General features: G+C 37.0%; 1 pseudogene; it reads right to left on the reverse strand.

Annotated features, from left to right (window-relative positions):
- Positions 1-11,177: 11,177 nt before the first annotated feature.
- On the reverse strand, positions 11,178-11,336 carry LOC114086190 (U2 spliceosomal RNA; annotated as a pseudogene).
- Between the last annotated feature and the right edge of the window lie 2,269 nt (positions 11,337-13,605).

Below are 13,605 nucleotides of genomic sequence, written 5' to 3' on the forward strand. Positions count from 1 at the left end.
TTCTATTTTCAAATGTCACCCACCCTCACTCTGGCATATCTTGCTCTGTAACTTGTGCTCCTATTCAAAATGTGTGACGCTCTTGCTCTTCCCTCCTCAGCAAGGGAATGTGCTTGCCATTTAGTCAGCTCACTTACTCATACTGCAGTTATGGAGGGAAAATCTCATGACTTTGATATTGCCACTTTACGCTCTGAAGCTATGTTACCACATTTCATTCATTAGGGTAAAATAAATTTGAGATATTATTTCAGTGAAGAAAATTCTCCCTATGCCTCTCTCCAGATAATAAAAGATTTTGTATTTGTTTTCAAATCATTCTCTGCGGAAGTTTCTGTCTACAGAGAGCTCTGGATTTTGACAACTTAGAAGTCAGGGGCTTCCATAGAAATAGAGGCCAATGGTCACTTCCCATTGCCTCTATTAACCCACATTTTTCTAGATTTCAAACTTTTCCCCAGCCTCCCAATATGCCTGGGGCCCAGGATGAGAATAAAAAATGAAGAATGTACCACTCTCTTTAGCACTTTGTTATTGAATCTCCTAACCTAATGCCTAAACATTTATCATGACATTTATCATGACACAGCACTTTTTTCATCCTGTTATTTTTTAATTTGCCTATTATTTACCAATAGTTTATAAACATTGGTAAATATTGTGTGCACACGTGCACACAGTGGTAAACATTGTGTGCACACGTGCACACACATACACACTTAATATTATCTACTACATGTGTTATTTCCATTTATTTATTATTTCCATGATATCAATTACTCTCCATGGGTTAGAAGCTAAGACTTATAGATGATATAAAATTTAAAATATATGATTCCTGCTTTCAAAGAACCCATAAACTATTGGTGAATAATAGGCATATGAAAAAATAACTATCAGGATGAAATAAGTGCTGTGTCATGATAAATAAGTGGAGAAGCATGTGGGTCTTAAAAACTCAAAGCCAATTAACAATGAATAAATATATCCCTAGAACTAATAAAATAAAAATGTAAAGAATTTAAGACCTCGTTCAACTGAATGAATATTCTCAAGCATTCTCAGATGAATATGGATCCCCATCTGTTGATGCCCCACTTTGCCTAAACCCAACTAGAATTCAGAAACACAAACTGCTGTAATTAATAAGGTCCCTTGAAGTCAGTCTCACAGGACACATGGCATATGGCAAGCTCAGTAGATGCTGTCCTAAAGAAGTTTGCAGTCTCAATGTCTTAGGAAAGTTTAGTGGTGATCACAGAGAAGATCCAAGTTTCTTTAGAAAGTGGGCTGGAAAGCTAGCTGACCGTGCCAAATGTGTTGGTGCATGCCTATAATCCCAGCAGCTTGGGAGGCTGAGGTAGGAGGATTGAAAGTTTGAGACCAACCTCAACAACTTAGCAAGACCATAAGCAGTTCAGTGAGACACTGTCTCAAATAAAATATATTTTAAAAAGGGCTGGGGATGTGGCTCAGTGGTTAAGGCATCTGGATTTAATCCCCAGTACCAAAAAAAAAAAAGCTAGATGACTTTTGCTTTGAGGGTAATATTGAAAGTGAAAACCCACCTTTCAATTTCAAAAGCAATAAATTCAAAGATAGATATCACCGAAATGTAGTCTCTTTCATCTCAGGTGCCGCAACTAAGAAAACGACTTGGAAATTTATAGTAAGCACTGTCCCAAACAACAAAGCTCCATCCAAGGCCCACAGAACAAGAAAGAACATAGTCAATGTTACCTAAAAATAATGTATCTTTAAGAATACCAGTATTTATAGCAGCACAATTCACAATGGGCAAGTTATGGAACCAGTTTACTGATAAATGAATAAAGAAAATGTGGTATATATACACATGGAGTTTTTCTCAACCATAAAGAAAAATACAATTATGGCATTTGTTGCTAAATGAATGGAACTGGAGAACATCCTGCTATATAAAATGAGTCAGACTCAGAAAGTCAAGGATAGAATGTTTTATCTCATATGTGAAAGCTAAAGAGAGAAAAAGGAATTAAAAAAGTGATCTCATGAAAATAGAAAGGAGACCAATAAAGTAGAGGAAGGGAATTGAGAGGGAGGGAGGAGAGGAGAGCATGGGGAAGTTCTGGGCATGAAAAATCTACCACATTATACTACATTTATGTACAAATATACCACAATGAATCCCATTTCATATATAATAGTAATGCACTAATTAAAATTAATAATAATAATAATGATAGAATAGCTATCAGTAGAGTAGAATAAGAGAATCAGGGGAGGAAGGAGGAGAGGGTAAGAGAAGATACTGGGGAATGAGATTGATCCTATTATGTTATGTGCATGTGTGAATATGGCATAATGAATCCCACTATTATGAATAATTATAATGCACCAAAATTATGTATCTTTTTTGGTATGAAAATAAGGTAATAAAAGAGATGATTATCACACAACAGTAGTGAACTCTCGCCCCCGGTCGGCGCAGGCAGGGAAGCTGGGTTCCCTTGCATGGAATGGGCTGGCTGAGAAATACAGTGAAAAATCACACAACACAGAAGATAGTTTTAAAGGGGTGGGGGCAGGGCTATTCAAACTTAAGGGTCGAGCTTCTACACTGGCAAAAAAGCAAGAGCTCTCATTTGCTTTATTTATATGGGGGAACTTCAAAGGCTTTCTACAGAATGTTCTTAGCCAATTAAGGTAGGAGGTGGGCTGTCCAGTTCCCAATGTGTCACACCCATCTCTGGAGTTATGAGATCAACCTTCTTAGCCACGCAAAGACAGAGGCAATCCATCAAGTGAGAGGAGCCACAAAATAGTTTGCATGCCAAACCAAAATCTTCTTGGCTCCAAGTCCCAGTGAAGACACTCAAATAGCTCAGGGGAGGCTCCTCAGTTAAATTTTCCTTTAAGATTCCTATGAGGTATCCCCCAACTGAGCTGCTTGCTCTTTCCCCAGAAAGTTACACATTCCCATGCTGATTCACAGGTCAAAGACTGCTTTATTTATCTTGTGCCACAATGCTGGATTTCCTCATTTGCCCCAACAGATCCACTCTCCTCCTTTTACTACTCTTTGAGTAGAAAGGGAGATGGTGATTTCATTACATTTCTCTGTGCAGAGAGGTATTTGCCTATAGAAGCCACACCACAGTAGCCTATTGACAGGTTTGCAGATTCTTAGCAGAGAAGCTAACACAGGAGCAATGCTTGTAGGCACCACCCTAACTGATGCATGCAATTGTCTGAAACCTTGAGGCCTACGTTAGGTATATAATTTTCCTTTTTTAATGACTGGACTCTGTGAGTTCTAATGTGGCTCAAAGAAACTAGACTAGGTCAGTTCTTTGGGAAATAATAATGATGACCCTAAGAGCTACCATTCATTGGACATTGACTCTTTGTATAGATTATATTATGTAATCTTCAATACAGCCCATAAAGTTCTATTATTAACCTCTCTCTTTAATAAATAACGAAATTGAGGCACAGAGAGTTTAATTTTTCCCCAAAGTACCTGAGCTATTAAAGAAGTGATTCCCAAGACCAATAGAGGATGTCAGACTGACCACCATGGCTATCATTAGTTGAGCATCACCTGTTGCCAGACTGTGGTGTAAAGGGCTTTACTTCAATCATCTTGTAGAAACTGATGCTTAAAAAAAAGGTTAAATGTAAGGCTAGGGATATAGCTCAGTTGGTAGAGTGCTTTCCTTGCATGCACAAGGCTCTCGGTTCAATCCTCAGCATCACACACACACAAAAAAATAGTTTAATGTATGAGGTATGTGATTACAATTCTGATACACCTGTATAGGCGTAATAGATTTGAACAATTAAGTTAAAGGATAATGGGAAGAGTCAGGTTTCTCACTGTTGGAGTGTGAATTTACAGATAATTGAAAGGAAGAGGGTAGAGTGGTCCATGTGGTAAGGGATTAGGGATGGAGATGTCATTATAAACTTATGTTTACCTTAATATAAATATAGATAATTGCATACAGAAATATTATATAGATATATATCTATATACATATACATATATAAAAATGATTAATATTTTATTTACTCTGTCAACCAAGAGAGCCTAGAAGTAACTACACCCTGGTAACAATGAGCACACTTAGAGCCCAGATCTTGGTTTCTAATACCGTGTTCCATTAAAAGAAAACAAAGTTCCTTAAAGAAATGGTTAATTCTAAGACTATAGTGAGAAATACACAGATAAGACTGTAGCATTTTGTGTCAGGAAGCAAGGAAGTGCTCACAAAAAGAAAAAGAAACACAATGATGGGGGCATATCAAAGGGAAACCACAGCTAACTGAAAGTGCTCACAATGACCAAAGAAGTCATGATTTGAGCAGATCAGTATAGGCTCATAACCCAGAGCACAGAATATATATAAGTTTCTATTAGTATAAAGAAGTGATTGAATATATAACTTGCTGAGAAAATACAAATCTTCCATGCAGAAAAATTCTAAATAATTTTTGTAGATATTCTGGTTTCTGGGAGGTGGAGCCTAGTTTCTTCCACTCCTTAAATATGGATTACACATCCTGATTTCCTTCCAAAGAGTATTGTAATGGAAAGAAGAGAAAGTGAATAATTTTACAATGGAAAATCCTGATAATCACTATTTCAGCCAGGTGATTAAGGTCAACATCAACAATAATGGCACATTGACAGTATATACCCTTGATGTCATGTATAAGAATGGCACTCTAGGTCTGTGATCTTCCAAGACCCCATTCATAGCCCCACTCAAATTGTGAGATAAAACATCATACAAATCTCAGCTGGTGGATATTGTGCAAAATAACTGACCATTACCCCTCAAAATTGTCAAGTTCATCAAAAACAAGGGAAGTCATCACATAGCCAAAAGGAGTCTAAGGAAACATGAAAATTAAGTATCATGTGGAATCCTGGATGGGATCCTAGAAAGGCAAAAGGACAATGAGTAAAAACTAAGGGAACTTGAATAAAGTATGCTCTTTTGTTATGAATATTTCATCGATATTGGTTTATTACTTGTGATAAATGTACTAGATTAATATCAGATCTTAATAACGAGGGAACTGAGTCTGAGATATATTGGGAACTCTTTGCAATCTTTCTATAAATCTAAAATTATTATAAAAATAAAATTATTTTTTAAAAGGGAGTTAAAGTTTCTCTAAGAAAACACAGCAGTAACACATATAAACTAGGGTTGAAATCAGGATTTATCAATGCAGAATTCAGTGACTTTTTTTAATACCTTTATTTTATTTGTTTTTATTTTATTTTATTTTATTTATTATGTGGTGCCCAGGATCAAACCCAGTGCCTCCCGCATGCTAGGAAAGCACTCTACCACTGAGTCATAACCCTGGCCCTGAATGACATTTTTATTATATAAGCATTGTACAAAAGCAAGAGCCACATTATTTTTCTCCATTTGTTGGTGAATATTGAGATCTACTTCTTATCAAATAGAATAATTTAATTGCTATTTAGACACTTATGACACCCAGCAGCCTGACTTTTGACTGCACAGTATTTCATAATATATATCACTTCTTAAAGTTCAGAAAATGCACATCATTTAAGTGACATCTGTTACAAGAAAATGACACAAATGTTCAACAAATGTTGAAATTCAGTAAATCTGTGAAAGTAAAGAGGTGGTCAAGTTTTTGAAGTGAAAACTCTTGCTCTGGAGGGACAATCAGTTGCAGGTATAACAAGAAAGGAATGTGACTTCCTCATTCTATCCTTAAATCTATTAAAAGCTGAATAAGCTGAAAATTAGTAACTTTTCTTGAACTCATCAGAGAACTAAAGTGTCAGAAAAATAGGTCACACTGAAATCTGGAGAGATGAACTAATCCAGAAAGTAACACCTGAGACCTACTTATCTGGAACCGAAGCCACTAGAGCCACAAATTTATAAGAACACTTACAGTAACAGAGAACTACTCTTCCAGGGAAAGTAACCAGAACCTTACCCCACCTATGGGAAGACCATTCTCTGATTCCATCTCTCCCTAACCTTTCTGTCTCATGTTAAAGGGAATTGGACACACTTGTGAATATCACAAATCAATGATAAAAACCTATTTAAAAACTGATACTTAATCCCTAAGGTTATATGCCAGTTCCATTCCTCCCCACCTTACCACCGCATCAAGAGATTGATTGTACAATACAGTGAGTTACATTTAAAAAAAAAAAAAAAGAGCTGTAAAATCCAGACTCTTCCTAAGGAGGAGCTATAGGAAAGTCCAAGACAACAGAGGAGGAAATAAATAAATAATGACACTGGAGGGGTCTGAAGCCTCTGGGTCCTACAGTAACATTCAAAACAACCAAATTTCAACTGAAATGAACATAAAACCTCCTTCTTCAGGCCTATTAATCTCAGTTCCTATCACCAGATACAACATTTCCAGGTTTTAACCAAAAATTGCAAGTCATGTGAAAAGTCATATCAAAAGATATTAATCTAAAGAGACAAAGCAGCAGGACCAAATTTGGATATGACACAAATCTTCAAAGTATCAAACTTGAAATTTAAGATAACTATGATTAATATGTTAAAGAATCCAATATGGAAAAGAATATGCAGAAAGAATGGGTATTAGAAGCAGAGAGACGGAAATTCGAATAAATAATCAAAAGAAAATTCTAGACGTCAAAAACAATGCTATGGAAATGAAGAATGCAAAGAATAATGTTACCATTCCTTAAGCCATTGCTCTGGGTTACTTCCTTCCAGCTACACTTAGAATGAATACAGAGAAGTGGTTTCTGATCTATACTATACGCGCTGTGGGACTCTCACCTCCTGTGAACTGCTCATTACTTTTAATGCTGCTAAAATGGTGATAAATAGGCTGTGGTATCAAACATTGCCAGGTGTTTCATGGCTTATTTTTTGAGAGTCACCACTGCAATGAACACATTTCTAAATAGAAATGTGTCTATAAATAGCCAAGCTGAAGTTCTACTAGGTCATAGTTCCCATGTGCCCTTATAGCTCTATTTTTACACAAAATCACTGCCAGTCCTAACAAGTGACTGCCTGGTCTGTGTCCCAAGTCTGAGAAAATAACTTTGCTTCTGCTTGAACATGATTATTCTTATCTTATAACTTCTAAAATGTTCTCTTTCTTTTCTCTTTATACATAAAATCTCAGATTATATTTTTATCTGAGGTCATTGTTTCTTTTTACATTTCTTTAGTCCCCTAAAGGGTGTCTTAGGACATATGCCCTTGGGAAAAAAAAAGAGACTTATTCATTTTTAAAAACAGTAATTCCCTTAGCTCTATCTAAAGTGAAAACCAGTGGAAAGTTTACTGCCTTCACAGAGTTATAAATTACGTAAATGTCAATACTAGGACACTGAGACAGGGAGAGGGCCATTTTATTTAACTAGTGGTGTCATGGGCCTTGCAATATCATTGCCAGGGAATCCACATTAAAACTCAATAGATGAAATGATGGGCACAGGGGAGGATGGAGTAGTAGCAGCTTATTTCCATGAAGTGTTCATTTATTTGTCTCTCAGAGGATTCATAACTACCATCACTTAGTTATTTCTCACTTTGTTAACCTAGAAAATACTATTTTTTGATACCAATCTCAAAGAAAACAGCTGCTTATGTGCTCATAGTATTTTATTTCATAATCATGTATGGCTTTTGTTCCTTCATGCCTGAGATGAAAATAATATTTTTAGTGAGTGATTTGACTACTAAATTATTAAGCAGATGAGAAGGTTCCAGAAGACCTCATTTTTCAAGTCTGGTCTGCTACCAACATGCTGGGAAATGTTGGTATTCCAACATCTAAATACCTCAGTGCTTTCAAATACAGAATGGGAACATCAAAATCTGGTTTACTTTTCTTTTTTTGGTTTCTCTCCAACTTTTCTGATTACAAATGAGAGAGCTAAATAGACATATGTGGCTATATTTTATAAAGTACTTCTTTATAAGGACTTATAACAAAATGCAAGCAATAAAATTAAACAATTACATTTTCCAGTAAAATAAAAAACAGATGTCAAGAATATGTTTTAATTAATTTTATTTAATATAAATAAAATGGCTCATTTTCTTATTAACATGGGCCTATGATATACTACTATCTCAGTCTATATCATGTACAATATGCATAGGAGCAAATTGGTCAGAACAAGTACCCAAAAGCATGGAGTTATAAAGACCAAGAGGCATATGAGGTATATTCTGAAGGACATGGAGAATAAAACCCAGGGCATGTCCCCTAACTGCAGTTTTTCTCCCACCCACCTTCCTGCCACATGTGTGCAGAGAGATGTCTGTGGTAAATTAGAGTTTTTATCATTTAGAAGCCCAGGCCTCAGCCAGAAGGAAGGCAGGAAGAGAAAATGGGGAGAACACAAAAGGAACTTACACCCGACTTGCACCTGACCCCCACCTGACTAAATTGGCTGATCCCAGTACAATAGTACAATAGGCCCCAGGACCTTCCCTACCTGGCTTCCTGTCCCACCCTAAATTAGCCACCAAACCAGCTCATCCCATGATCTGGCTCTGCTGAACCCTATAAAACTCAGACCCTTGTTGTAGCCCATTTTCTCCCCCCAAAATGAGCCCCTCCGTTGCTTAATAAAAGTATCATTGATCCGTGGAGGTCTGTCCCCATTTTGGTTATTTTTTACTTTCATATTCCATATAACTCCCACTCCCACTCCCAGCCAAGGGTAACCCTTCAGAATTGCAAACCCTAGCTAGAGATTAGAGATCCACACCGACATGAAAAGAATATTTCCCCTGTTTCCAAAGTCAAACAGTAATTGAAAGATGAACTATTTTTCAGAAATTGAACTTGGATAAATCAGTGTATGGAGATGTCAATAGGTGCACAGGATCTGGGTCTGAGAAATGCTTAGATTTACAAAAATCTGTTAGCCTCTCAGCTAAGCATTTGAAGTTCTCTGAACTTTCAGGGCAAAACATCTATTCATCAGTGGCAGAATATTTAAGTTAAGTTGCACAAGATCATGGACTGGGAGAAAGTTAACAATTTCCTTCACACTTTCTAGAAGGCTGGACAAAGTGGTGACTATATGTGTGCTAAGGTTGTTACAGAATTTTTTAGGGACACTGTGTTGACTGAAGCAGCTCTACATGAAGCTTTTCTTTCTCATTTTAATCAAGTTAAATTGGTTTTGCTACCAGGGATTGAACCCAGGGGCATTCCACCACTGAGTCACATCCCTAACCCAGTTTTTTTTTTTTTTTTTTTTTGAAACAAGGACTCACTAAGACCTTGAGCCACTGAGATTACAGACATCTGCCACTGCACCCAAGTTCTGAAAAACCAGCCTCTACCTCAGAGCAAAGCCTGTCCAAGGAAGGGACATCACCTTTGTCCTTGGAAAAACCCACAGAACACTCCTAGGCACATTCCCACCCTGCTAAGTTGTTTATCTACAAATAACAGGAGAGATCTGCTGAGCCAGGTGTCCCTGACTCAGTCAGGCTAGGTGAGGACCCATAGCAACCCCCTAGCAGCCACCAATCAGCATGAGACAGGGAAATACCTGGGATGCCAGATGACCCTCCCAGTAGTTTATAGTGGTTGATAACATGTTGGGAAACCATGTAGTTCAGCAAGTACACCCCTCTTGGCTTAAACCAATCAGTTCAAATGAATACCCCTTTTGTACTGACCAATCACCCCTACCCAACTTGTTCCTGCCAGTGAATGTGCTAATCATGTTTTAGAGTTGTTATTTGATTTTCCCGCGGTGTGTGATGATTTGCTATGATGTATGTGAAGTCCCTGCCCTCTCCAAAGAATGTATAAAACTGCTGCAAACCCTGGGCTCGGGGCCCCTCAGCATCACCAGTTGTTGTGTGTGTGTGCGGAGGACCAAGCTGGCTCGCAATTAACACCTCTTTGCTGCTTACATCGATCGATTTGGGGTCTCTGGTGGTCTTTTGGGGGTCCCAAATTCGAGCATAACAGTTCAATTTAAATTTGGAAGAACTACAAGATAAAAGTGAAAGTGGAAACAGGTAACACATGTCTTGCAGAAACCATCAGTTCAAATAATTAAGAATGCAAATAATTCAGTACAAACCTTAGTGTTAGGTAGGGATGCCAAGATGGCAGAGGCAGGGTACAAGAAAAATGCTACTGGAGAACAAGATAGGGAGATGAGTCATCATGTCCCTGTTTATGATAAGTCCTATTATCATGACAACTCCTCCTGCCACTGAGAAGTGATCGCCTATGATAACTCCTGCCACAAATTCAGTATTTAAAAGTAACCCATGGGAACTTTCGTTTGTGTAGAGGGGAGGAGTGGGTTTGTGGGGATGAGAAAGATGGTAGAAAGAGACAGACATTATTACCCTATATACATGTATGATTACACTACTGGAGTGACTGCACCACACACAGCCAGAGGAATGAGAAGTTGTACTTCATTTGTGTACAGTGTGTCAAAATGCATTCTACTGTTCAATAAATAAATAAAGTAACCCATGGTGGAAAATTGGTTAGTATTATAATCAAGTACCATGAGGTAACTAATGGGAACAAATGGGATAAAGTCTGATTAAAGTCCATATAGGGAAGAGAATGCCTCACAGCTCAGCTTATAAGACACCAATTTCCAGACATCAGGGCCTTGAGCCTTTCTCTCTTGCTCAGCCCACTCCACTCCACCTTCCAGAGTGCTACTTCCACCCTCACCTTTGATAAATCTGGACTTTGTTACTTCTTCGTGTCTTGCTCAATTCTTTGTTTGGGACACCAAAGACCTAGATTCCAACTGGATGCCCCAACCATAATGCATGTATTATATATGTACCAAGAATGGAAGAAATAGAATTCATTTTTCAAGTACTAAAACATTATAGAAACAAATAAAAACACACAAAAATTTTTCAAATTTCCTATGACTTCATCATACAAGGAGTCACAAAACCAAATATTGTAAACGAAATCACAAAAATCAGTGAAAAAGTGGAAATGTTTACAAACCACTAAATCCAAATATCTCAAAAATTTGATGCATAATTTGAATAATGTGTTGGTAAAAGTACAACTGAAAGTGGAAATTTTAACAATTGTGTAAAAAAAAATAGTACACTGTATTTTAAACTTGAGTTTGGTATCTAAAGCAGTAGTGAAAGGGAGATGTAAAACCTTACCTACATTTCTAGAAAACAGAAAGCCTAAAGATAGATCAATTAATACTTCAACTGAAGGCAAAAGAACAAGAAAATAAATCACCCAAAATAGGAGGAACACAGTAATAATTGTTACTACACTTGATCTTAGCCAAAAGGCCGAGAAGCGATAGTAATAACTGTTAACATAATTAGAACTATAATAAAAGCTCAGAATAGATCAATAAATTCAAATTTGTGGGTTTTGGCCAGAGGAAAGAAACAGAAAACATTCTATCAAGTACTTTTTTAAAGAAGATATGTGGAGCTGGAAATAGCTCAGTTGGTAGAGTGCTTGCTCCACACACAAAAGGCCCTGGGTTCAATTCCCAGCACCACCACAAAAAAAAAAAAAAAAAAAAAAAAAACAATATAAGTAAAGATAAATGGAAATATAACTGGAAAATTTTAAAAGCATAAGAACAATATAACAGTATTAAAGAGTTTCTGGGAATGAACATTAAAAGCTAGGTGAGGGCTGGGGATGTGGCTCAAGCGGTAGCGCGCTTGCCTGGCATGCATGTGGCCCGGGTTCGATCCTCAGCACCACATACAAACAAAGATGTTGTGTCCGCCAAAAACTAAAAAAAAATAAATATTAAAATTCTCTCTCTCTCTCTCTCTCTCTCTCTCTCTCTCTCTCTCTATCTCTCCCTCTCCCCCTCCTCTCTCTCTCTCTTAAAAAAAAGGTTAATATTAAAATTCTCTCTCTCTCTCTCTCTCTCTCTCTCTCTCTCTCTCTCTCTCTCTCTCCCCCTCTCCCCCTCCTCTCTCTCTCTCTTAAAAAAAAAGATTTATAAAAAAAAAGCTAGGTGAAATATAAAAGGTTCTTAGGAAAAATAAAAATTAGCAAGATGACTAACAAGAAAATTGAACAATAAGTGAAAGGGTAATTAACTTTCTTCCCCATCAAGATACCAGGCCCATATGGATTTAAAGATGCATTCTATTAAGCCTTAAGAAACAGGTAATATCAACCAGACACAAACTGGTCCAAGACATAGAAAATAAAATGAAAATTACTTTTTTATGAAATTAGTAAGATTGTGACAGTTAAAACAGAAAATTACAAGAAAATAAAATTGTCGGGTAATTATATCTATGAACATAGAGGCAAACATCAAACAGATTATTAGCAAACCACAATCAATAGTTTATTATAAAAATTACATCATGAGCCAGGCGTGGTGGTACATGCTTGTAATCCCAGAAACTTGAGAGGCTGAAGCAGGAGTATTGGCAAACTTGAAGCCCTAAACAAATTAGATTCTGTCTCAACATAAAAAAAAAATTAAAAAGGTAAAGTTTCTGGGTTCAATTCCCAGTACCGCACCCCCCCCCAAAAAAAAAAATGAAAAAAAAAATATCATTAAGAGCTAATCTCAAAATGGCAAGAATGTTACCCGAAGCCTAGCCTAGGGACCCTGCCCAGCTCCCTGGATTCAGCCACAGGCCTGTAGGGAAAATCACAAAAAGATGGAAAAAAGAAAAAGGGATTTTATGTAGTTTGAACAAACTGGGGAGAAGCATCTAGATTGTCTCTCTCCTTGGTCCCACAGAAGCAGTTACAGTTTATAGAAACAAGTCAAGTGACATACATATATAGATTTAGTTAGCCTGAAGATCCCTGCAAAATGGAACAAAAGGCAGGAAATACACATATGCAGATTTAGTTAACCAATGCTACACTGGCTGGGGCTGGAGGCTACCTCCACTCAGCTTCCTTGGAGTCACCTCCCCCCTATCCTGGAGCAGGGAGAGTCTTAGCTTCTTTAACTTCAACTCTTAGCATAAGTAAGAAATTGCTCTCAATTTCAGTGGGTCCCCCAATTTCTGTCTGTTTCTAGGGTGGCACAAGCCTGTAATCCAAGCCTCTCAAGAGGTAGAGGCAAAAGGATCACTAGTTCAAAGTCAACCTCAGCAATCTAGTGAAACCTTAAGCAACTTAGAGCTGAATAAAATATAAAAAGAGCTGGGATGTGACAAGGTGGTTAAGGGCCCCTGGGTTCACTACCTGGTATGAAAAATAAATAAATAATTAAATGAGAGGACTATTTCATCAACCATAGGCATTAATATAGCATTGACTAAAATACATTCATGATAAACATTTTTTTTAAGTTAACCTGTATATCTACCAAACCTGTTCTAAATATATGTACAGTAAATGATATGAAATTCCAGAATAATTTGTATTAAAGTTAGGAATAAAAATATTACCCTTTATCATGACATTTTGATAAGGACCCTAAGTGCTACAAGAAGACAAGAGGAAAAATAAGGTGAGTGGGTATAGAAGTTAAAGATGAAGAAATATTTGTTTTTTGCAGATAAAATGATCATTTCAGAAAACAAGTCAAGATAATCAACTGATGATTAGAAATAAAGAGAAAATTCAGCA

Source organism: Marmota flaviventris, chromosome X, assembly GCF_047511675.1.
Source record: "Marmota flaviventris isolate mMarFla1 chromosome X, mMarFla1.hap1, whole genome shotgun sequence".
In the NCBI taxonomy this organism is placed as follows: Eukaryota; Metazoa; Chordata; class Mammalia; order Rodentia; family Sciuridae; genus Marmota; species Marmota flaviventris.